Raw genomic sequence first — 26,148 nt, 5'->3', positions numbered from 1 at the left:
CCCGATGCATGGCTCGTTAGACAAGGAGAGAACACACTGCACGAGATGAGGGGGACACAGGCAGGCAATTGATATAAAATAAACATAGCCTGGTCCTGCAGGTGCTGTTTGAGCAATGACATTAGGAAACCTGTACGGCTTTGAGCATACAGAATACAGAGCCGAATACACAGAGGCGGCCTACACTGTGTCAGCATACGTAAGAAGCGTTGACCCAGGAGACTATAGCCAGGAGCATAACTGTGGTTTGATTGGCTGGCACAACATTTAGTATTTAAAATACTCGTGGAAGCGATGGGGCTGGTCCTGAAGCTTATATAGTTCGCATACTCCACCTGATTGGCATTCGCAGTTATATACATACATATGGCGTCAGCTTGATCGGAAGAAAGCACCGGCATACTTCTTATCAAATCTGGCCAGCATAAGTAGAGCGCAGCGAGGCCCATCCCATCATTTCCTCCGGCGGGCGCAGATCGGACGCCACGGCTGGAAATCGAACCCGCAACCTCCGGCTTAGCAGCGTGATCCCGTAGCGACTGAACCCCCGTGGATGGTGAATTCGACATACACAGCACAGGATGCGCAATTTGGAATGCAGCGAATGCAGCAAACACTGCTTACTCGGTCATTACTATGCTTTAAGTGCCCATGCCTGAAGGATGTGCGGAGCTTTGCGGCACCTGTAGGAGCAGCATCGTGTAAGCGAGCGGCACCTTACAGTCGTAACTGCCACATGCTCATCGCACCGGAAAACATTCGCTGCGCCCAAATCTCGGATGGCGCGGCTTGCAGAGCAACCGGAACAACCGGACGAAAGAGCCGTCCTCTTGGAGCTGTCTCGCGAATCCCTGCGCCGAGAGCTGACAAGAAAATGAAGACCTCGTCGAAGGCGCCAACAAGATTTGCGCCCGCGATGCCATCGTCCCGGTGCGGGTTTAACGGCGTTTTAATGACACTTAGGCCGGCCTGTGAATTATAGAGCAGGCCTCGCTTGCCACGCCCTGAACAAGCTGACGCGCCCGCGGGGCCATGCGTGCATTCTTTTGCCGGGACTGTCGTAAACATTCTTTCGCTTTAACCTCTGTCTAGCTCTCTTATCTTTTGTTCCACTAATAACATGTTTGCGCCGTAATGTATGGCTGCCTTTATTTCTTTGAGCCCACGCGACGCCTTCTTCCTGGAATAAGGAGCAAGATGCTCGAGGAATATGGATGCCGACGCGTTATGCACGGGATAGGCTTTTCATTCTTCTCGAGCGATAGCATAAGGTCACAAGCGAACTGCTGTTGTCTTAATAGGCTTTTGAACACATAGCCCCATCATGGAACCTATGGAGACTGTGCTTTTATGCTTACCACTAGTTTCCATTAAATCGTCGGCACCGATTTCTTTATAATAACCTTATTTTCCACTCCTTTTCCACTTTAACCGGCTCCTATGAGCGAATAGTCCAATTTGCATTGAAAAATTATTTTTAATATAATATATTTATATTTATTATAATATTTATAATTATTATAATTGTAAGTATTATAATTATAATTATATGCTTTAAGAAAAAGCTCTTTGTTGCTACAGGGAAAGAAATAGAAAAAAAAATGACTTAACTGAGAAGCAGCAGAACAGCAGCAGTTCCGCTGGCTCAGGCAGCTAAGGGATTATGTGCTTGCCAGAAAGTATCGAGCTTATGAGAACGTACGCCCAATAAAACACAGCAGGATTATCTGGACTGCGTGCTTGCTTGCTCACGCACTGCTGGATGTGATAAGCACTGGTGATGCTAAATTGGAAACTTCATCTTATTTGTAAACACCTCTGAAAATGCTACTTTATGTACGACATTGCATTGAATCGTGCACCATCCTAGTTCCCTTTCTAGAAAAGCGGAAAAATAAGAAGAAATATTATGTACTTCGAGAGGGATAGATAAATGTGAGGACTTCAGCGTATGTGACGTAATATCCTTGTTCAGAGCTATAATCAATCGCACATTCATCGCTGTGCATGAATATGCGGAATCCGTTCTACTAGACTTATGGGCTAAAGTACTTGGACATATGAGGTAATTCAATACGGCCAAAATTGTTTGTAACGAACTTGAATGAATATTTGTGACATATTTGTTATATACAGATTTATTTTCTCCAAGGGGGAAAGAAGCCTGGACCTAATTCTATTCTCGAAACCCAAGCTGTAGGTCTCGTAGGCGGTAGCTTCTCCATGTGCCTTAAGGTGTACCTCATCGTTACTATGGAGGCGTTCTTGATATGCGAGATTGTGCAGACCCTCTCTGATGTGCAGTTCGTTATCACGCAGTTACTTTACATAAGTGTGGGTCCGTCAGTTTCCCGTGCTCAGCACAGAGAATAATTCGCTTTATCCGGGTTCGACTGTATACGAATACACAAGACTATACGGCTCACGACTGTCGATGTTTTCTGACTCCGTAATTCTGCCTGCCTTCAAGCCCTTCGTCGTTTGGGCACAAAGATCAGTCTGCCTTTCATACTCTCATTCCTCGCCTTTTTCACTTCTCAAATATTCTGGCGCTTCTGGCGCTTTGCACTTCTGGCGCTTTGCACCGATGCGCCTGCATTGCCAAACTGCCCCATACCTCCCACAGTGTTCTGTGCGAGCTGGTCACTGTAGAGGCTAAAAAAACTGTAATGTCTGTGATATTGCTGTTCTTATTTCTCCCGATTCACTGTAATTGGAACTGCTGCCTTCTCACGCACGCTACATGAGTGATCAGCATCAGCTAGGTTTTCCCGTTTCTTGCTGTATGTGGCCATCGCTATACGCTTACGCTTTATTCCCACCTCTGTGTCACCGAGTGAGTGAGAGAGATAAAAAGAATGCAGGAATGTTAACCAGTCAAGAGACCGGTTGGCTGCCCTACGCTGAGGGAAGGGAAAAGGGGAACCGAAAGAAGTGATGGGAAAAGAGACATAGCGAAAGGCGGTTAATGTGAGTACTCGCACGGACAGCCCTATACGCGGTCAAAGGCGCTCGCACAAGACTGACTTCTCAGAAAGCCCAAAACTGCCTTCACTGCCTTCTGAGCCGATGATCAGTAGAGACGGCGTTTCAGTATACGATGGAAGATTTCGCATTAGATGTCCGCCCACGTCAAAAGTTCACTGCGAAAACAAATTGTGTCTACAGCACTGCTTCGAATTTACACATCTGGTATACCAACCGCCGCTCGTGACCGCAATAATATTTCTGGCGCTACAGAAGGCCTGTATGGTTGAAGCGCCTGGACCCTGATACGCGGTTGCCACACAGTACAAACATATGCTAGCTGAATTAAATACAGTAAGACTGAATGTTTAATATATTCCTTAAAAGAAAATTTTTCAGCTTTTTTTTAGGGGGAAGGTGGTGGTGGTGTAGGGGGTTTCACCGTAACCTGATACGGTAATTACCCTCACTGCAACACCCGGTTTCCAGGGTGTCCAATAGATGCGAGGGAAGCCGTGAGGAATAATTATTTAATTTAAGAAGCAAATATTGGCTCATTCGCCTTCAGATTGCTTTCCGTTTCTCCAGTGCTGAACTGATTCCGCTCGATGGTGCCCATAAAGCACAGAGCTATCAGGAGCACTTATTTCCAATAAACGTCGACATCACCACCAAGCCGACGGCTGGGAATTGCGCACACCTGTTTATTGCCCACGTCTGGCGGCCAGCGAAACGCCTTTCCAACGACGCGCAAACCACCCGTAATTGCTGCCCCGCAGGCAAACGCATCCATCGAGAGCGCCTTGGATGGCCTCGGTTATGACGTCGCTGCGGAGTTGGAAATCGTGCCTAGGTACATTACGACCCAGGTTCATTAGCACGAAAGCCAATGATGGACCTGGCTTCAGCTCAGATACTTTTCTTAAGTGGGCTTCTCCCGGCATCGTGCCGTGCCTTGGGAGCCACAGAAGCGATAATCACTGCGCAGTCGGGATTAGCGCGGCTACAAAATGCGCTCTCACACCAAGGACCTCGACTTACCCGTTTAGGCGGCAGTCATAGAAAAAATAACTGCATCAGCACGAATTTACATGCCCGCTGTGGACGCTTGGACAAAGCAAAAGTTAACATATAGAAAAGAAATCGCAGCATACATTACGGCATTTTTACATGGTATTTCACTGTTAGATGACAAGAAAGATATGATAATGCCTTAATACTATTTATCTTGTACGCGCAAATGTCATCGACTATGTATGATCGCTAAAAGAACGAAAAAAGAAACAGAACACTTGCGCAGCAACTACCGTACTCATAACAAAAACCTTGCTAATCATAGCTTTTACACGTTAGAGAAAAGACAGAAGACTTTGACTATTCAGTTAGTGGTTTATTGAATATTCGACACTTACTTTCCGTTGAACGAGCAAATACGTCCATTGAGCGTAATTAAATAATCGCAAATGACGCGAAGCAAAAGCTGCAGCTGTATAACGTATGTTTTCATGTGAATTCGCACTGGTTTAATTCCATATATCTATAGTACGAGGCAGCATAGATTAGAAAGTAAACTTGTGTAGCTTACTTTTAATAGAAATAAAGTGAAGAGGAAGTGCCCCGGCCATATATATATATATATATATATATATATATATATATATATATATATATATTACTGATATGAGAGATGCAGAGGTCGACCAGAGCTAGTGCGCTCTAGTTTGCCAGTCTACACTGGCAAGTCTGCACTGGGGAAGAGAGAAGGGAAGTGAAAGTACTGGGGTGATGATGATGATGATGATGATGATGATGATGATGATGATGATGATGATGATGATGGTGGTGATGGTGGTGGTGGTGGTGGTGGTGGTGGTGGTGGTGGTGGTGATGATGATAAGGGAAATTGTGGCGCCTATGTACATTAGACGGTGGCCCTACTGCAGCAGCTCGTATAGTTTCGTTTCAAGCAGACAGCGTTGAGATTTGAAAATATGCAACTACAGTAGGCGTACACTTGCAGGAGTAAATAGACACCGCTTGCCTACAGCGCAGAGCAGAAGCGCATCACTTCGTATATAACTGTGCAGGACTGCGTATCAGAAATGCTTCTATAACTTTGTGTTTGTACCTATTATCCGTTTAGTACATCGAGGACTCCTGAGCCAAGTATAAGGGCTACTGTGTGTATGTATTTTTCGGTTACTGGCATGGAAAGATGTCAAGTGAACTTTCCATTGTGTCGTGGTCGTTATTAGTTTCGTTCACCTTTTTAATTCTTTCATTTATGTTAGTATCACCTATTTATTTATTTATTTATTTATTTATTTATTTATTTATTGCTGTACACAAGAGAAATGCAGTAATCGAGATACACTTCGCAGCAACAGAACAGGGGCCCTAAACGTAAAACTATTGCAATATATTTTTATTCCAATCTCCGTCAAGTTTGCGTAACCGCCGACGCAAGCATCGGGCGGTGACCCGCAGGGTTGTATGAACAGATCAATCAAACGTTCTCCTCGTTTATAGGCGGCCACTTTTGTTTGCTTTCAAAACGAATGACATTGCCTACATTGAGCGCTTTTTCTTATCTAATTGGCTGAAAGGAGGCGAGGAGCACGCTCAATTGGAGAGGGTCTCGATGGGGCCGAGCCAGCGCACTGAAACTAGATAACCGGATGAAGAGGGAGGTGCCGGCGTCGCGATTGGTCCGCTTTCCCTCACTTGGATTGTGGTGGCATGTCTAAAATTGTGAGGGCGGGCAACGGACAGTTAAAAATGCCGCTAAAGCAGATCCTCAACAAAGAAGAGTTGGCAGAGGGATGTCGCAAACGTGGAGAAAGTGCTCAATAACGTCATACGGCTACGCAAAAAGGTTTATTGTACGCAAATAAACCCATGCTCTCCGTCAGGTGCGAGTCGCCAGTGCCTGAGCGATCGGATTCCTTTCGTAACGGGGCATCCTGCGGTTATTCAGAAAAAAATTCAGTTTTGTTCAGCATATTAATGCATCTTTAACGCATACATGTCGCTTTGACGCGGTTAGTTTTCACGGTCTTGTGACGTCGCGTGACAGGCGGTGGAGTGGGTGCAGCCCGAAAACTGTTGAGCAATAGCCGAGGGTTAATGACTAAAAGGCGTCAAATCAGCAATAACTATATACTTTTGTTCCGTTCAATGAGGTATAATCAGTGTGTAAGCGTTATATCAGATGGGGAATTATCGCTGGTTTTCGTGACTTCGCGTGAGAGACAGGCGAAGTGGGGGTCGTAACAAAACGTTTTTGACCAATCGTGGAGGACTGATTGCAGAATTGAAATAGAAAAGTTTGGAATAGCTTTACGTTATAGTGCTCAGAGGCACTATAACGTAAAACTATTCCAAACTTTTCTATTCTATTTGTGCTATCAGCCCTCCGCGATTGGTCAAAAACTTTTTTGGACCACCTCCATTTCACCTGTCTGTCACGCGACGTCCCGAAAACCGCGATACCTCCCCATCTGATATGATGTGTACACACTGATTATGCATTATTTGACCGGAAAAAAAAATAGTTATTTCTGATTCGACGCCTTTTCGCCATTAGCCCCCTGCTATTGATCAAAAGCTTTCGGGCTGCACCCACTCCACCTGCCTGTCCCGCAACGTCACAAAACCGCGAGAACTCACCGCGTCCAAGTGACGTGTACGCATTAAAGGCGCATCAATATGCCGAACAAAACTGAGTTTTCTTCTGAATAACCGCAGGCTGCCCCGTTCCGAAAGGAATAAAAGATGGCTGCCGCCGGTCGCTCAGGCGCTGGCTACTCGCACCTGCCGGAGAGCACGGGTTTATTTGCGTATAATAAATCTTTTTGTGTGGTCGCGTAACGTTTTCGAGCTCTTTCGGCACCTTTACGATCTCATCCGGCCAACTATTCTTCGCTGAGGATCCGTTTTAGCGTCATTCTTAAGCTTCCGTTGCATGCCGCCGCGATTTTCGACCAGCCACCGCAAGTTAGGTAAGGAAAGCGGACCAATCGCAGACGCCGCCACCACCCTCTTCATAATGTTATCGATTTTCAGTGCACTCGCTCTGCCCCATCGAATCCCTCTCCACTTGAGAATTCTCTTCGCCTATTGTCAGCCAATTAGATACGATAAGCCGCTCAGTGTAGGCAATGTTATTCGTTTTTCGAGCAAACAAAAGTGACCTCCTATGAATGAAGAGAGCATGTGATTGGTCTGTTCGGACAACCCCGCGGGTGACCGCCCGGTGCATGCGTCGGTAGTTACGTAAATTTGACGTCAGGAGATTGGAATAGAAACATCTTGGAATAGTTTTACGTTATAGGGCCCCAGGTGGTGGATCGCAGGTGTGAACACATCATCCTGGTGTGGACACATCGCTCTGCTGTACAATTAATTTGCCGGTCTTGGTTCTCATTTCAAAACTAATAATTGTTATCTATAAGGAAACGTAAGGTCTCAAAATAGACATTGGGAATAAAGACTATATAGGGCGACAGAAAGCGTGCGTTGTGTTGCAACAGCGATCATGGGCTACACTCGACAAGCATTAGGAATGTGTCTTTTAATGCCAAAAGACTCGCGTGTGGCGTCATGTGCTTGAATGCAATCCCTACTCCACCTGTGTTATACCGGCTGAAGGCTCAGAGCACGTGGCCTTCTTTCCCGCCTTGGATCGGGTCGAATACATTGTGCATGCACCACCGAGTTCAATGAGGTATGTTTCCCGCAAACATGTATAGAAATGGCAGGCGAGGAGAGGCTTTCGCGTGAAGGAAAAAGAAACACGTATAAAGCCCCAATACATCCTTATGAGAATAGCTGTTTGCGCACAGCCACGCTGTATGCTAATCCCAGTGAGATATACGTATAAGCACCTTCTCGCACGACAACAAAAGGTAAAAAAAAATCAAACTACCTCGACATGCAGACGCCACAAACATTTGCCGGAACGATAACAATGAAGCTTGGAACGTCGATAATTGCGCAGAGGGTAGCAACGCTTAGACAAATAATTAATGAGCCACAACCTGGCACGGCGCTTTCATGAGGCTTCCAGCTATCGACTGTGACACCAGCGATACAGTGCGTGTTCAGGCAGAAATAGATTACAAATGGTTGTTGAAACAGGATAGCGTGTGCAGGCCCCAACTCAAGCAGGTCCCATTATAGAACAGTGTTATGAAACGAAATGACGAGGTTATATTACAAAAAAAAAAGAACACTGCTATGTATCACTAAATATAAAATTCACCGGAGGTCCTAGTTCGAGCAAGTTAATTTGCGAGAAGGTTTTCTCAAAGCCTGAATTGTATGGCGCAACGCACTGTAGCACACAAAAAAGTTAGGTTGACCCTGTCAAGTATGAGCTGTTGTGTTTCGATAGTGGTTAAGTTAGGCAAGATTACGTTCGGAAAGCACTTCCAGTTGCAACTTGAACATACAGGCTTGGTTAAAATGTTGCGTTTAACTTTGCCGCAGTATTTATTTATTTATTTATTTATTTATTTATCTTTTATTTATTTATTTATTTATTTATTTATTTATTTATTTATTTATTTATTTATTTATTTGGTGTAAACACGATACCGTACCCAAAGTTATTTCTAGCTTTTTGGAAATGACTGAAAACATATTAAGATGCTCCCCCGGGACGGCTAGTCCCGAAATAGGTTACAACAGCAGTCGAGAAATTTTTAAGGGGCCTTTGCTGCATTGTCTGTTTCGTTCAGGTTTCCTTAGACAGTGCAACGTCTCATACGTTGTGGAAACCGGTAAGACCAGTGTTTCGAAAGGCACTCTTTCACTTTAATGCACATGAATGTATTCAGTCGTTTTTTTTTTTTTTTCTAGCGCTTCATATTAGCCGAAAACGCCATGTGTGAAGCTGCTGTGGCCATGTAAGACATCACGCCAAGCAGTTATGCTACCTCCGGATGACTAAACATATTATGAAAGCTGATCTTATTTGTTTAAACGCATTGTCTCTTATTGTGGAAGCTTTTAGAGTCAATATGTTATACGGCAATACGTGAACAGAGATTTAAGCAGCACAATTGTGAAGATTGTGAAGAGATTGTGAAGCCGTGAAGTAACGCACTCACTAATCTCATAGATAAATACATCCCGATCATTTCCATAAAATACGATAACACTGCTTTTTGGTTTTCGCTGAACCTTCGTCGCCTAAATAACAAGAAAAAAATATTATTCAGGCAGGCTGACAGAAATAAATCATCTAAATCCTGGCGTCGGCACAAAGCATGTGCCAAAGAATACCAAAGTTTACTCAAAGCCACGCGCAGACAATTCTATAAACGGGACCTGTTATCGATGTTAACAAATAACCCTCGTCGCTTTTGGCGTGCCATTAATCCCAAGCATAATCGTGACATCGTGCTTACTGATCATGTCGGCGCAGCGATAACTGACACTGATTGTTCCCAACTACTGAACGAAACATATTCATCGGTATTCACGCGCGAATGTTTAGAACCGTTAGCCACCATGACTCGCACTGATTCGTTTATGCCGGAAATAATAATTACCGATTCTGGAATTTATTCTCTCCCTACTAATCTTAAGATTTCATCTTCCGCTGATAATACTGGCTTAAATGAAACAATTCTAAAAAGTATAGCCCCAAGCATCTTCCCAATACTGTCCGCCTTATTTTCACAATCACTATCAGCAGGCGTTATCCCTCACGATTGGAAGGTGGCTAAGGTAGTGCCATTCTTCAAGTCTGGGGATCGTTCTTCACCGCTTAACTATCGACCAATTTCTTTAACAAGTAACATTTGTTAGTTAGTGGAACATATTATACACTCCCAGGTTATTACCTGCCTTGAAGAACATAACCTCATATTTAAGCAACAGCACGGTTTTCGCAGAGGCTACTTATGTGACACTCAGCTCACTGGCTTTATTCGCGACATACATTCATAAATAGACACCGGAATTCAAGTAGATGCCGTATTCCTAGATTATTCAAAAGCATTCGACCGTGTCCCTCATTGTCGACTTATTCACAAACTTACACAGCTTAACATTGACTCTACTGTTATCACACGGTTAAAAGTCTTTCTAACAGGATGCAATTTACATCGGTTAACAATCACAACTCATCTCTAGTCCCCGCAACATCTGCTGTACCACAGGGAAGTGTGCTTGGCCCCCTACGTTTTCTAATTTATATTAATGATCTACCAGACGGCATCAAATCCAATATCACACTATTTGCTGATGATGGCGTCATATATCGTAATATTAACTCTAACTGTGATCATGACATTCTTCAATCTGACCTAAACGCGATAAACGTATGGCGTTCAACTTGGCTAATGCCTCTAAATCTTGCTAAAACTAAATTCATGTCTTTTACTAATCAGGCGCCCCGAACATCAACATCTTACATCTTAAACGACAGCCATGTTGAACAAGTTTCCAGCTACAAATATCTTCACGTAGACCTAACCTCTAACTTGACGTGGAATAATCACATTAACCATATCCTAGCTTCTGCAAACCGTTCGCTTGGTTTCCTTAAACATAACCTCAACCGTGCTCCCGTACACTTACGCAAATTCGCATACACAGCACTAACACGCCCTAAAATAGAGTACGCGTCAGCCATATGGGATCCCCATCAGACATACCTAATAACTGACTTAGAAGCCCTGCAGAACCGTGCTGTACGCTTCATCTTTTCAGATTATTCACGAGAAACCAGTGTAACAGCATTAAAAAATCGCGCCGAGCTTGAAGCCTTGTCCCTTCGCCGTAATATATCTCGTTTAACACTATCCCATAAAGTTTACTATCATGTATCTCTTCATAACGAGTTCATGTGTAAACACTCAGCCATTTTTGCGCGTCTGGATCATTCTTGCAAAGTCAAATGCATCATGTGTCATTCCCTCGCATTTGGTCAGTCACTTATACCTCACATCGCGAAAGAGTGGAATAATCTGCCATCGCACAATGTCACGAAAACAAATGCCTCGAAATTTACAGGCGCTCTACACAGTACCATGCATACCTAATATATCACGTTTCACTCTCTGATTTGTAAACTGATTTTTTTTAATGCACCGATAACCAAAGCCTCCACTACGTTGTCATAGTTTGTACAGATCATTTAGAGTTGTTGTACTGATAACTATTTTATTTCATATATTTTCGTTCTTTTGTGTTTATACGTTGATGCACTGTAACTAATTTTGTCCCACTTTTGGTTTTCTATTGTATTTACATTTACGCACTGTTTGCTTCACCGATGTAACCTTTACCCTATGTAATACCCTTCCTAGAGGGCCTTTAGGGTTATCGTGAAATAAATAAATAAATAAATAAATAAATAAATAAAAGTAAGAAAAGTTTGTTATGTGTGACGTGAACAAGCTTTCGAAGAAAATATCTTCGCAGGTGGCAGCCAACTGAATTCCTCTTTAAAACCAAGAAAATTATTTCCTGCGTTCGTTACTTCGCCCGCTAATCAAGACATATTAGGAGACGTGGTTATTTGGCTTATATTTGCCATTGTTTGTTTTGTTTAAGAGGTACAGGGTGATAAAAATATGATTTGAGAAGTTGTTAACCCTTCATAGCACACTGTTGCTAGCGGCAACAATTTAGAAAGCAGTGCCGCACTTCTGATATCAGAAAAATCTCGTGCCATTTGCGAGTAAAACAAGAATTGGGACTCGAAGAAAACTCAAGCCGCCGAGCTGACTACCATCTGCGGATATATATGGTCCGAGAAACAGATCTTTTTTAGATTTCATCGGACCTAACCAACTATACCTCTATACGTAACTTGCACGCAGCAAGCGTTTCATGCCACAGGGCAAAGTATCTCATAAAAAAGAAACGAACACTGAGAGCATCCGATCAATAAAAAAAAGGAAGATAAAATGTGGCGGTCACCATCTTATGGTCTGTATAAGCGCACGTGAATGCCCCGCGGCCAAATAACACAAAGGCATGAAGGGAGAATAATAAACCTTCCCGTGTGCACTGTATGTTGCCTGGAGGAATGCTAACTCGGGGACAAAACATACACTTGGGTGTTAACACGTGTGGAACTAACTCGTGCTTCTAATGAAGAACAGGTGGCTGGGGTATTCCAAAGAAAAGCTACAGTTGCTACGATGAAATACTTTGGGGTATTTGGCTGTAGTTTAATCTTCATATGTTTTCGTACATTCAGAACGTTAAGTATTACTCATGAATGCGTTAACGTAGATGTTCAATTGCCAGTCAGAGAACGTATAATCCGAAACATATATTGCCCGAGCATATGTGACACGCTGACAAAGAAGACGTTTTAAGATTTGTCCGAAGAAGACAACGCTCTTAAATTCGTGCTGTCTACCATCTAGTCAGCTGGTACAGTTATTGTAAATATCCTGTAAATATATTTCTTACTTCTTTTACCCTGTAGCATTTTTGGGGGAGGTGCGGGGTAAAAGAAGCCGACGGCAAAATTTATCACTCAAAGTAAATGCCACCGTGCTTGAACGGTAATCCTTGACAGCTCGCATTTACCAGCCATGATTATGCATACGTTCCTCTGTAAATCATTTTAGAGAGAACTGCTGTGCAGAATGTTTGGGTTGAATGAGTCGGGAAATTCCACACAAATGTCATTAGCCTGCCGTTGTGCACAGAAGCTTGGACAGTGAAGAGAAAGGAGAAAAAAAAGTAAAGACTGAAATGCCCCACAATAAAAACTAAGCAAGAGTGAGTGTTCCTGCAATATTCTGGTCAACCCACATCACGCAATGGGTTTATCAAATCTATTGAAAGGCTCTTAAACCCACTGGAAGAACAGAGAAATTCAAAGAAAACTTATAAGCTATAGCATCCCCACTAATATCAGACGTCGCTCCTAACTTTCAATGCTTCTGAATCTCTGTACTATAACACAGAACAAATGAAGCAATCGCTCGAGGATAGGCGAACATGTCAAACAGGAAATATGAAACAAAAACATAATGCTAAGACAGCTACAAATTGATACCTCGGTGTGGTAAATGAATATGAAATAAATAACAGGTCAATTGACTTAAACCACCGGTGTCATATTGTCACCCAACTATTATAACTAAAACAGTTTACCACCGACAGATTGGCAAACGAATGTCTGCCTTTTGCGATGGCTGGTCCTCGGAGAGCGCGCGCGCAATCACGAACTTCGTCGTTCTCGCCTTAAGGGTCCCGTGTCAACACGTGCAAACTTATTTTGCGTCAATATGCGACATAATATTCCGCCGCAATATAAACGTAAATCAATTCGTATGCGCTACCCATCTGGTCGGCAAGAACAACGCTTGTAACGTGAAAACCCGATATTTTCTGCTTGTACGACACACAGTCTACACGTTGCTGAAAGAAATAAACCCATTTCTTATAGCAAAGTGTGATATGTTTTCATCCGCTGAGTATAAACTCGACTCGTAACAAAATGGCGCCAGCTGCAGAGGTATTTTTCGTTATTTCGCTCCCTTTATTCCGGTAGCGCGAAGGTGAAGGAAGCGACAGGGAAACGCATATGTCTCCTTCCTGCCAGGGATCAATTTTCTCCGTCACACCCTTTCGCCAAAGACTTCCCTCGGACAAACGACACAGGGGCACGCGAAAACGGCAGCAAGCACAACCTCGTGCGGGAGAAAGGCGCCTTGCAATATGTGGATGCGCCGCAGCTCAGTGCGGCTGGTCAATAGAGCCGAGACACAGTCCGCACACCACGGGCACGAAGGCGATCCGTCAGGGCGAAACAGATGGCCGAGAATCCGATTCGTGGTCACGCGAACAGTTCGTTGTGCACTTAGCTCTCGTCGCCCCGTGGAGTTACAACTTATAGAAGCAGCATTGTCTCTGTCGCGATACTGCTCAAGAAGGAAAATAAACTAAACGTGCATAGCTTGATGGGGATATCGCGTCTTACGTGGAGGCGAAACGAACAAAGGGACGAGCGGTAAGCGCTTTCTATCAGGAGGCGCACCGCAAAGCCGCAGGCGTCCCCAGAGGACATTCGAAGTATATACGCAAGGAAGCGCAAAAGCGCCTCCTTTGTCTCATAACAGCGTCTTCTTTGTCCCAGTAACGACCGTTTGAACCATACGGAAGCGACACCTTTATCGTGCACAAACACGTCCAGTGTATACTGCATTCACCAGCTATAAAGCTTTGAAGACAGACACAGACCCACTTGGAACGGGTCCCATATAATGCTTGTGTACTCTAACGCTGGCCTCACATAACTGAGAAACGCGGTTAGTTTGACAGATCGAGGCGCGAGATTCAACTTGCTGCGCAGAAACCAGTTTTTTTCGGCAGTGCTCCTGATATTTGTGATATGCTTTTTCGAGCTTAGGTTCTTGGTGATAGCTATTCCTAGGTATTCTTGTGTGTCAAATGTAGCGAGTATTCGGGCGTTCACGAAGTATTTGGGATCTAAGGCATTATTTATATTGTTGGATACCCTGAAAACAACTGTCTTTTGTTAATTTATCTTCATCTTCCAGTTTTCACAACACATTTCAATGGCAGCAAGAGCGTCATCGAACAAATTTTGATCATCGACGTAATTAATTTCCCGGTATAGCAGACAATCATCTGCGTACAAACGTACAGTGATGCTCTCAGTAATAACGCAACTGATATGATTAATCTATGTCAAAAACAAAACAGGACCTAAAACAGACCCCTGTCGTACGCCTGAGCTCACAGGTAGGGTTGTCGATTTTATGCCATTGAAGCACCTAATAAATGAATGACAGGTTATTGACCTCAAAGGGGCTGGTCAAACCACGTTGTACCAAAATCTGTTCTCAACACAACGTCACATCACTGCGTTATGCTGTTAAAATGAAAATTGGCTCAGACGCTCTGTTAAAATTACGGGCAACGGCAAGGTCCGCTGGTTCTAGTTGCGTGGTTCACATAAAATGTGATCCAACATTAACTTTTTTTGAGGTCCATGTTTATATTTCAGTATATCAGCAACTGCTGCAGTTTTTGTAATGCAAACACACCTCGCCTGCCCCGCGCACCCATGCGATCGCACCCATATCGCACGCTTCCACAGCGGAGACTCGTCTGCCGCGCGTCGCAACGTCGGGGCGAATTTGCGCCGTGAGCGGATGTTACGCTCGCCCGCCCTGCCACCGCGTGCGCCTCGCTGCGGGCAACTGTAACGCGCCGTCGCCTCCTATCGTGCCGGCGAACGAAGATGCCGCCGGCGTCACCTCACGCCGCCGCTCCTGTCGCAGTGCACGGGAGCGGCTAGACACGAGATCGTATGCAGGCGCGTGTATACAGAGTCAGATGTGGGCTTGGTTGGGAGTCGGCGAAGCGAGACTCCCGCTACTACGGCGACGCTTTCAAATTGGTCGCGCTTGCGCCTCGTGCGGGGCGCGCTCTTCTCCAGAGCACCCGATCGGCCGGCGCGGTCTCCTTTTGTGGACGAGAACCGCCGTATTCGGCATGGTATGGCCGATGGCAACTCCCTTTGTGGTGACGTAGCCGAATCTTGCCTCTACTTTTTCTTCTATGCCTAGTCGTACTACTTGTTCTCGCTCTCTCTCTCTGGTGTGGGGCTCAACCTCTTGGCTGTAGGAGAGTACACTTCCAGTCAGAAGAGGACGTACCGCATATGCAGTTGGTATGGCGCCTACCATACCCGCGTTGCAAGATTTCATTGGTTAACAGGATTCAAATCTTTAACGTTCGAATAGAGGCGTTTTATTTTCATATGGCTCGTTTTGTAGATTAACTGCATTCAATGTGTTAAAGTCCTGGCCAGGAAGTGTTCATTTTCTTCTTATCCGCAGTGGTGGCTCGTTGGCTATGGCGTTCTTCTGCTCAGCACGAGGTTGCCGGTTCGATTCTCGCTGCGGGAGTCCGTATTATGACGGCCACGGTACAGAAAAATTAAACTAACGGACGGACGGACGGTCGGTCCGTCTGTTCGTCTGTCTGCCTGTCCGTCCGTCCGTCTGTCTGTTTTCTTCTTGTCCTTTTTTTATTTTCCCCTTCCACATCCTCCAGGGTACGGTAGCCAACCGAATTTGTTGTCCTGGTTAACCTCCCTGCCTGTCGCCCTTTTCCCGCCTCTTTCTCTTCAAAACTCCTGAATCAATCTATGCTTCCTTCTTCCTATTCTAGCCATACTGCTTAAGGGTGTTATGTATGGCGTGATCTTGTTTGCTTGCTTGTAGCGTGCTTTTGAAATAAACCTGACGCTTTCTTTAAATGTAGAACAGTTGTTTCAAAAGTATCCCACGTATAGAATCGCGTTCCTGATCTATTGCTTTGATAAAATAGCTCGTAACTCCGTCAAGTGAACTAGGTTTCACTCTTCGTTCGGAGACCTTCTATTCTGTACTGTGTATAAGAACAAGAATAAATTCATTTGTCAAATTTCTGAAATATATACAAGCTACATAATATATCTCGACAGCCCTTCCTTTGTTTTCGTTCTGTTCGTGCATCCGCATAGGGGGCAAGTCTGGGGGAATCCTGTTCCATGCCCGCATCATGGTCTCCCTCGTTGGCTCTATCTTTCGCGGTTCCGGTGCACAGCGAAGCGACAGCCTGCCGCGCTGTTTCCGATTTGACTCTTCGTTTGCACTCGCACTGGCGTGCGGCGAGGAACAGAAGGCGACAAAAAAGAAGCGCGGTGGCTAGTCTGTAGCGTGTTGCAAAGGGGGGATTGTAGCTGTGCGTTGCCTTTCGTTCCTTTTAGCTGCGCTGCTGTTTTCCAGGGCCTGCATGGGAAGACAAAATTGTGCTCCGTTTCGAGTTTCGTGAGACGCAATGGGATCCCGCTGTCGCAGCGGAGCGACGGCCAATTGCCCCGCCTAAGGGGGAAGGCCTCGTTAACCGGCATTGATCAAGTGGGTCGGAGAGGGTCGCGTCCACCTCTCTCCTCGCTCTTTCTGCAGATTTTCTGGCATTTCTTTCCCCTTGTCTGACGACGCTGCGCATTTTACCTGTCTATTGGCTGCTTTCGATTGGACATTGTCTCTACGCTCTTTATTTTCAAATTACGCTGCGCGCGGGCACGCAACAAGCGGTGCTCTGCCCGACTCTGCAGATATGCTGTAACCGGAGCCTGATCGCCCGTCATGTAAGCGCAACGCATACATAATGAACGCATACAGCAAGCTGCAACTTCTACACAGAAACGAATGATGTTGCTTTTCTAATAGGCTTGGTAGAAACGGCAAGAGGCTAAAAGAAGGGATCAGTTACGCGACGCGGCTGCCTATACGGCCCCGCGTCGGATAATTAAATGTGCAGAACGCTGCATCTTTAAGAGTGACCATTTTCAGATTATTGTCTCCCTTTCAGCGCTGACAGAAGTAAACTTGACATTCGCACGTACGTGGGCAACGCCCCCCCACCTCCACACACACACACACACACACACAGAGAGAGAGAGAGATACAAATAAAAAAAGAATATAGCAATTGTACGCCTAACCAGGCTAACCAACTAACACTGACAAAGGCACAAACGGTAAGGATCAACTATAGAATAGATAAACAAACATCGGTGCGTAATTTGGCGGCAGAACTCACGTGACGCTTTTTGTCAAAATGAAATCAAAGGCAACCTATCCGACGTTAGCTCTTGCAGCATTATAATGTTGAAGTATACGTGAGAAGATGAGCAAATATGCCGAACGCATTGAAAGCATTCCAGCACTAACTAAAAGCGTAAGAAGGACAGACCTCTTGCCAAAGTTCTAAAAATGCATATTCGCAAAACAAGCGAAATTCGCGTTTTTGTTGTTCGAGTAATTTGCGGCCTCCTGAAATTAAAAAATAATAATTGAAAAGGAAGAAACAGAAAAGAACGTATGCCTTGTTAGGTTCGCGTTGTCAAAACCTTGTGGAAGTGAACTCGAAAGAACTCCTTTAGGCAAACACAGCTTTCGAGCAACAGCGCCATATGACGTAGCGAGAAAATACCACCGAAAATAATAACGTCCGCATCGCAAATGTCGTTTCTGGCGAAAACGCTGCGTACCGACAGAAGAATGCGGCCCCTCATCCTCTCAGTTCTGATAGCCTTCACCGGCAACGAGCGACGTACGATGCTTCCTCGAGCTGTGATCCGTATGGCGAAGTGGAGAGACAAGAACATCTAACAAGAGATGGCAGAGTCTGGGAAACAGGCGAAAATACAGAAGGGTATCCCTTTGCGGCGCTAGCTTGAGCAGTCCGAAAATAAATTCGATTCCCTTTTTATTCCGGACGCGCCCGTGTCTCGTCAGCCTCGGCGCGTCCACCTGCCGTGTCCTACTGCGTTTCGTTTAGTTCCGTGCAATGCTGAGAACACGAAGGAGGTACACCAGTTAATTCAGACGCGAAAGCCTACGCGTCCTATGCATTCCCTCCTGTTCTTGCGGCCATCACTTCTTTGACAAAACTACTTCACCTGAAAGCATGTACCATGGCGGGAGCTAGATCTCGTGTCAGCTGACCAGATTCGGAACTTGAAAGGCATTCGAAATTAATGACCTTTTTATCGCTGCACGGTGGAAAACGGCAGTAGAGGTGCCGTGATTGACCAGTGCCCGAGAGCCTGCCAGTCAAACAGCTGCTCTTGATTTGCGTCCGAAAACTAATGGTCTAGCTACTCAGTATGAGTGACCTAGCTCGTCGGTAATATTTAAGGCATCACAAAATAAAATCAGAAAACTGCAGATGACCCTTGATAGCTATTTACTGCAATACGGCGCGCTTGCTGAGCTATTTCACTGTTATGGGCCATATTAAATTGCACGCAACTAGTATAGGAGAGCAGCAACCCTACTAGGTCTCATCTGGCGTGAACCAGCTCGATCAGCATGTTCTTTGCCGTGAGGCAAGCACATTGGGCTATCGTGCACTGTGCTAGCTATCACATAGGACGTGTTTGTGTTCCTGGTTCGCGGTGTTTGTTGCCTGACTTTCTGCTCGCTAGCTTGTTATCGAGGGCGTATTGCTTTGTCTAATTCTTTTTTCGGTCTATTCGCTACATTTCTTCTTCCGCGGGAAACCTGATTAAACAAATCGGACCGCAGGGCGGATATAGCTGACGTAGCAACTTTGCTTATAGAAGATTGCGAGCATTACAAAACGTAGCTCCCGGCACTAATGGCGCTTACTATCAAGATAGGAAGAAAACGCGCCGATGATTCAGATTTGCCGATAAAACCCACAAGCGGTAGCGGGAGGAAGGCGAACGCTATGAAGGGCCTAAGTACACCATCATTTGCTGCGATATGGCGCAGAAATAGAAAAAGAGGGAAAGTTAATGACTCCGAAGGAGGAAGTGTAGAAAACGGTTGCCCACGACTAGTTGTTAGTGGTTCCTGCATGTGCTTCGGCCGAGCATTGACATTGCTTGGCACCGTCTGTCCGGACAAACCAATGCATGATCCCTGGATGAGCGCATCGAGCAGTGTTTGTGCATCTAAGCCCTTGCTCCTTTTTCTGCTATGTATGAAGCTACGAACAAAAACAATAGTAGAAAAAAACAACATTGTCTGACCCTTCCTTACATCTTGTTATATTGCACTGCTTTTTTTCAGATCAAGTTATGAACCAACTAGAGAAAATGCGTACGCTCCTGCAAAAACAGCAGAGTTACTGGTGGTGTAAGTAAAGGTGCGTCACAGACGAATAACTTTTGCCTGCATAGGAACGAAATCGCGAGATAAGATCAGATGACAGAACTGCGCCACCTATGTCGGTGAACAACAGCACAATAGTTGTACTGAACTACAGACACGCATCCTCAGTGGAGGTTGACAGGTGCAGTGTTTTTGAAGCTCCAAGCAGCACGAGTCGGTGTGTTGCTAACTTCCCGACACATGTCACTGCAATGGATCGCAAGACAACAGCCTAGAAGCACTCGTATATACGCCGACGCCAAGGTGCAGCAAGGGTTTAGGCCACACCCCCTTTTGGCGTTCCTGGATTGGTCGCAGGACTCACTGACCTACTGCGTCGTCACATCGCCAATTAATGAGAATTCGCTTTGTTTTCTTATCTTTTCTTCTTCTTTTTTTTGCTACGAAATACTCTAATTTCGCTTTGGTTGGCTGTTAAGGATGGTTTCTGCGCTATTGAGTGTGCAAGCAAGTCCGAGCTACTCGGCCTTGACGATGTTCTGTAAGGCCTCTCGAGCCAACAACCTTGTTTTTTTCCCTAACGTGCAAACCACATTCTCGACTTCGGGATGAAGCTTTAACCCTAAAATCGCCTCACGAGATCATGTAACCATGCTTAGCTCAAATCTTTTCTTCCTGAACGGGTGCGTTTGCGACAGGTGCACGTATAACGTGCGTCCCTGAGTTGATGCAATCGCTTGCATGAGGCGAAATTAGCCGCTTCCTGAATGGTTCTAGTGAATAAGGCGTGGCTTCTTGTTCATGTCAAACTCTTAAATGCCCTCCATGTATCGCATATGGAACGTCTTGCGCAAGCGTTTTTCTTGGTAAACAATATAAGCACTATATATGTTATCTTGTACAAGTATGTGCGCTTGTTGGCGCGCTTATTCAAAGATGCCTATCACTGCACAGGTCAAGCAGACAACGCACCGCGTTCTTTTTTGTTGTAGTAGTTGTTGTTGTTGAAAAACAAACGTTGTGCTTAGCCTGCGGAACACAAACGACGAAGCCAAGTAACCTTTCAAACTTCTAAAAGCAGTAAGTATTGCCGCTCCCGATAAGGAATTACGACAGCAGACAGTACGTACCTCAAGGAGAGAAAAATGTAGGTGCTACCAACGAGAGACGCTGGCATTGACGAACTGATATGAAGCAAGACCCGCCGCTGTAGCTCAGTGGCTAAAGCGTTGGTTGCGTTGCTAGAAGGCGAGTTCGATCGCGGCCGCGTTCTTCCGATGAGGGCGGAATGCAAAAAATGTTCCTGTACCGTAATTTTAGTGCCCATTCAATAACCTCATAGCAGTCAAAATTAATCTGGAGTACGCCACCATAGCGTGCCTCATAATTGTACCGTAGTTCTGGGAAGTAAAACCCCAGTATTTAGGTTATGTAAAGCAAGATATTGTGATATAATTGGGTCATTAACGAAAACAAAAGATAACGCTGAATTGTGTACGCAACGACCAACTAAGAAAATACAAAAAGCAACGCCCTAGCGTTTGCGATCAGCCTTTCCTTCACTGTATTTTCTGCGATGAAAACTTGACATCTCATTCAGTGTCATACAGCAGTAGCTTGTTTCTCGTTATAAATTACGACACACACACACACACATTTCTCCGTGAGGCGCCTAAATACCCGATAAGCAGACATATCTTCACGCGTAAGTTAAACTTATTTGACTTAGCCTTTTAAGACAGGAAACATGTTCTCACTTTCCCCTTTTTTTTAAATTATGGGGTTTTACGTGCCAAAACCACTTTCTGATTATGAGGCACGCCGTAGTGGGGGACTCCGGAAATTTCGACCATCTGGGGTTCTTTAACGTGCACCTAAATCTAAGTACACGGGTGTTTTCGCATTTCGGCCCCAGCGAAATGCGGCCGCCGAGGCCGGGATACGATCCCGCGACCTCGTGCTCAGCAGCCCAACACCATAGCCACTGAGCAAACACGGCGGGTCTCACTTTCCCTCTTCAAGATCATGTTAAAAACGGCTAGGGTTACTTCCAATGGCTGATAACTGTGACATTGAGCCACTGTGTGTTGGAACTATGTTAATAAAACAGGACTTGTCTATCATTCAAAATTTAGCCTTGAGCAACTGTTTTTGAATGCGTACTCGTGCTGCTAAGCAGACAGTCCTGCGTGACCAAATTTGAAGAAAAAGTAAACATACCTTTTAGGCATATACTGTTCAATATCCGTATCCGCATAGTTTTAGCACGCAGAAGAACCACAAAGAGATCAGGCAGGGCATGTTCTTGTTTATATATATATATATATATATATATATATATATATATATATATATATATATATATATATATTCTTCTTTTTCTTGTCTGTAGTTTTAGCGTGGCCGGAACGCTGACGAGCACTTAGTGTAATTAGTGCCGCGTGGATAACATAAATCACATGGCTTGTCATGCAATCTGAGAGGGGGCCATGATGCTGCCGAGTTTGCTAATCAGGTTTACGATGAACGCGATCATCACGCGCCACTGGAAGGAACCAGCTGCGAAAGTAAAAATACACGTGCTAGCGCATTCTGGATGAACAGAGCTTGTTCAGGCGCCATTTAGCGCAGCATATCATATCTTCCCGACAGTTTGTGCCCTGAAAATACACAGATAAATAATAACCGAAAGCGCGTTAACACAAAAGAGCGGCACTCGCACTTGTGCGCGACTCGTGTTCATTTTCATGTGTGCTTGTTTGCTGTCACCGTTCGGAGCGAGAAATTACTGATTACGCGTTTCAGAAGGATTCTGAAGGTCAGAGAGGAGACATCAATCACGCCAAAATCAAGATAAGCAAAATTTTATGGGTATACAGTTTTCTCATAGTTTTCTACTAAATAGTTCCACCATCTCATTGTGGAGGTGTGTTTCTTAGCGCATTGCACAATTAGCGGAATGTACTCGTAAGAGCCACCGTGCATTGTTAGTGGCCGTTCCCATGTTTTCTTTTGGTTGTTGTTGTTATAAAGTACCAGGGAATGTTGAAATTAGCGCAACAGTGATTCAAACTGGCAACAGGATACCACCCATGCGTAATGAATGATAAACGTCTACCGTTGACTCTAATTTCGATGAGCTTTGCAGCCATGAGCTCTTGATAAAAAAATCTCCAAATTTTTTCTTTCATTTTTTTTCGTGTGTGTGTACTTTTAGCATTGTCAAAAAGAAGCTAGGAGGGATTTCTGCCTCCATGCCACGACCATGACCTATTCTAAACAACACTAACTGAGCTAACACGGTGATCTCGACACCCTTGCTGATAATAGGCGTAACTGCTTGAATTCACTGAAACTTGCTTGTATGTCGTCCAAGCACGTTGCACAGATTGCATACAAAGTCTGCGTGACTTCAGCAGATAAGCACCCATATATCTTACGTCCATGCATCGTCCAAACTTCAGTCATGAGTTTACTGCAATGTCACGCAGAACGCGACTATGTGGCATAATCACAAATGTATGCAGTGTATTTTAGAAAAATCAGTTAAAAGGGCACTTATCAAGAGCTGTAGCCACGTTTTAATTGTCCACTCTTATTATTAAATGCATTCAGCTGCCTTATGTTAGTGAACCGGAAGTGACTACCTGACAAATTATTGTCACATTTTAAGTAAAGACTATTTCGATACTTTTCTTTATATTACTTTCCACCGTCATCTATACTGGCGCACTCGACGCACATTAGGCTGAGAGGCGGACGCTCTCCTTTTCAGGCTGCCACCATCCAGCTTCTTTCTGCTCACAAAGTCGACCTGTCAGTGATTAAGCCGCGTGCAAGTGCAACTCCGACCGGCATCGGAGTATGCAACAATCGTCAGCTCTACAACAAGCTTATTTTCTTCCAGGCGTCTGTTTCAACACTGGCGAAACGCACCAAATTTATGCGAAGCCACTTAGCGGGCCAGTGAAATTACAAGCCCAATGAGTGCAACCACATTTCCACAGCAACAGTTTTCATCATGCCATGAAACAAAAAAAAAACTAAATATTTTGTAAGAAATTGCGCATAATTATTCTTTACACTGTACACAATTCAACATTATAAACGACACATGCACAACTTTTTCGCGTGTTGCTAAGTTGCACTGCTGGGATGCCGATGGCGTTTGCAATAGATTAACCTGGCGGAAGAAAGATATAGCTGAGGAATTAATTACCTTTCGTATTTTACTCCACAATATGTTTAATGAAGAAAAAAAATGCCCGGCGCTTTCTTCTTATATCCCCTACAAGCGGTAAGAAAACCACCAGCAGAAAAAAAAACTAAAAAAGAAGAAGAAAAGGCATTAATCGGACACATCTGATATTGCAATCATGTATACGTACCTTATGTGCCTTGAGAAATTACTCCTAGGTAGCCTTGTCAAAGTTTGTCTCCATATATAGCTCGCACGTAGCACTCATATGCGACAACTTAGCGTACATCCGAAACGGAACCGTGGCTTTCGCGTCTTTCACACAGCACAAAGCACCACACTGCTATTGCTGACTCCAGGTGCAGGAGGGGTCTGCGAAGACTGCACAGGTGAGACGATTATTCCATCAGGTTGGTGTAAGTAGCACCGCGTCCACTGGTGCACACGTGGTCACAACGCTCAGCTTCCGTGAAGTGATGATAGGCGCTATCAAAATAACAAACAAAAAAAGAAGTTCTAGGAAGTAACAGGAAGTAACCTCTCGAGACGCAGTGACACACGCTGTTCAGTTTGCGTGGACAAGGTTCTTTCTTCGTGGGAGTGTTTTGCAGATAATATGAACGTGGTTTCGGACGTTCTATAGAACTCGGAGGTTTTTGAGGAAGGGGAATATAATACGTGAGCTCGTAATACTACAATGTGAGCTTTCACGGCGCTTAAGCTAGCTTCTACTCTAAATGCTTACAAGGTTAAATATTCAGTATATAATAGTTCACAGTTACACGTCAACATGTGAGTATGAGATGACTGGAAGTCGTTCTGCAGTGCTTCAACCCTAACTGATTCTACCAACGGAGTTTGGGGGAGAGCAAATAAAAACAATGTTTGAATATATTATTACCGCGGATGTAAGCATCCGCCACTCTTCCCCTTCAGATTAGAGCATAAACATCCTAGAAATCTCAGAGAGAGAGAGAGAGAGAGAGTTCACCCGTTTCCAACTGTGTGTCATTACTGCTGCCACTACACCACATCTAGGTTACATCGTCAAACATGAAAGCAACTTCTTCGCCGCGTGCTTTCTTTCGACGCTTGAGAGCCACGGCAGATCTTGGGTTTTCACGGAACAAAATGCGCACCAATACTAACAATAGTGCGTCAAGCGATGTCCTTTTCTTCGTGACTCGTTGCGGATGTTCACGCGATAGACAATTGCAGGCGGTGGACGAACTGACTCCGCCTAAACCTACTCGTATATCGTTCTGCTGCGGTTATCAACTCACTCCTCAAATTCACTTTTCCACTTCATAAAAGCCGCTACACACAAATGCGCACTCTCGAGCAAGCTTACGTCACATATGAAGGCAGGCAACACAGCAAAGTGAACTACGTCTTTTCGCGTCGTCGAATTCAACAAGCACCGCTACTAATCACTTCTCCGGTGTCCGCTCGTTGCAAAATGTGCGATCCGTCAGCAAAAAACCAGCACCGTCCCGTTAAGAAGCCAAGCTATTCCGCGTCCTTGCAGCAAACGAGGGAACAGCCTCCGACAAGCGCCGATGTAAATGATGAGAGCGCACAGCGCCGACAGTGGCTACCGGCCTTCGACGACGTCCACTCTACATCGTCCGCACTCCTTGAGGCGAAGCAAGAATGAGATGGACTTCCCAGATGACCGAGCTGCAGCAACCGGGCTTTCGAGGAGTTCCGGTGCTTTCCGAAGAGCACGAGAGGGGGGGACGGGAGGGGGGGGGGGCGGTCGTGCCGGAGTGCGCGTGGCTAGTGACGGCGGGGAAGCGAGCGGCTTGCGTTGCCGGCACCAGCAAGGGACCTACGGCGCGCCGTCCCGAGCAAACTGAATGGGACTGGAGCGGCGCTCTGCGCGCGCGAGCGAGCGAAGCTCTGGCGGGTGCGCAGACCGGGCTACAAGGCAAGAGAAGGAGAGAGAGAGAGGTAGCACGAAAAGAGTGAGGAGGAGGCTGGTTGGAGGAGTAGCGCGCGTGCGGCCCTCCCCCCCTCGCCCTTAATTGATCCTCGTTGCTCCGGCGGCCGCTGTGGGCGCTCCAACGAAGTCGTTCGGCTCTTTTTCTCTGGCGTTCGTTCACTCCTTCCGTTTTCAGTGTTCTCTGTTCCATTTCTGAGTGATCGGTGTCGCGTGTTGTCTTTGTTCACATTCCGCGGACCGCCTAGCAATACACATTCTCGCTCTCTGACTCGTTCGTTTGCCTCGTCGTGTCTGCCAGCGAGCAGGAGCCATCCTCTCTTCCGTGCATTCTCCCTTCCCTTCACAGCGGGATGCGACGCTGCGCGTCTTTACAGAAGCCCCAGAGGCTCGTGACTG

The 26,148-nt window shown here is 45.3% G+C and overlaps 1 protein-coding gene across 3 annotated transcripts in view; it reads right to left on the bottom strand.

Annotated features, from left to right (window-relative positions):
- Positions 1 to 25,656, bottom strand: part of LOC126531724 (kin of IRRE-like protein 3) — an 861,138-nt gene extending 835,482 nt beyond the window's left edge. For all 3 annotated transcript variants that reach the window (XM_055071418.2, XM_050179413.3, XM_055071419.2), the window contains exon 1: positions 23,998 to 25,656. The gene's annotated coding sequence lies outside the window, so the exon portion shown is untranslated. The remainder of the gene's footprint in view (positions 1 to 23,997) is intronic.
- Positions 25,657 to 26,148: the final 492 nt, after the last annotated feature.

The sequence above is a fragment of the Dermacentor andersoni genome, chromosome 5, assembly GCF_023375885.2.
Source record: "Dermacentor andersoni chromosome 5, qqDerAnde1_hic_scaffold, whole genome shotgun sequence".
NCBI classification, from domain to species: domain Eukaryota; kingdom Metazoa; phylum Arthropoda; class Arachnida; order Ixodida; family Ixodidae; genus Dermacentor; species Dermacentor andersoni.
Note: the sequence above shows the minus strand (reverse complement) of the source record. Positions and strands in the feature narration are given on the sequence as shown.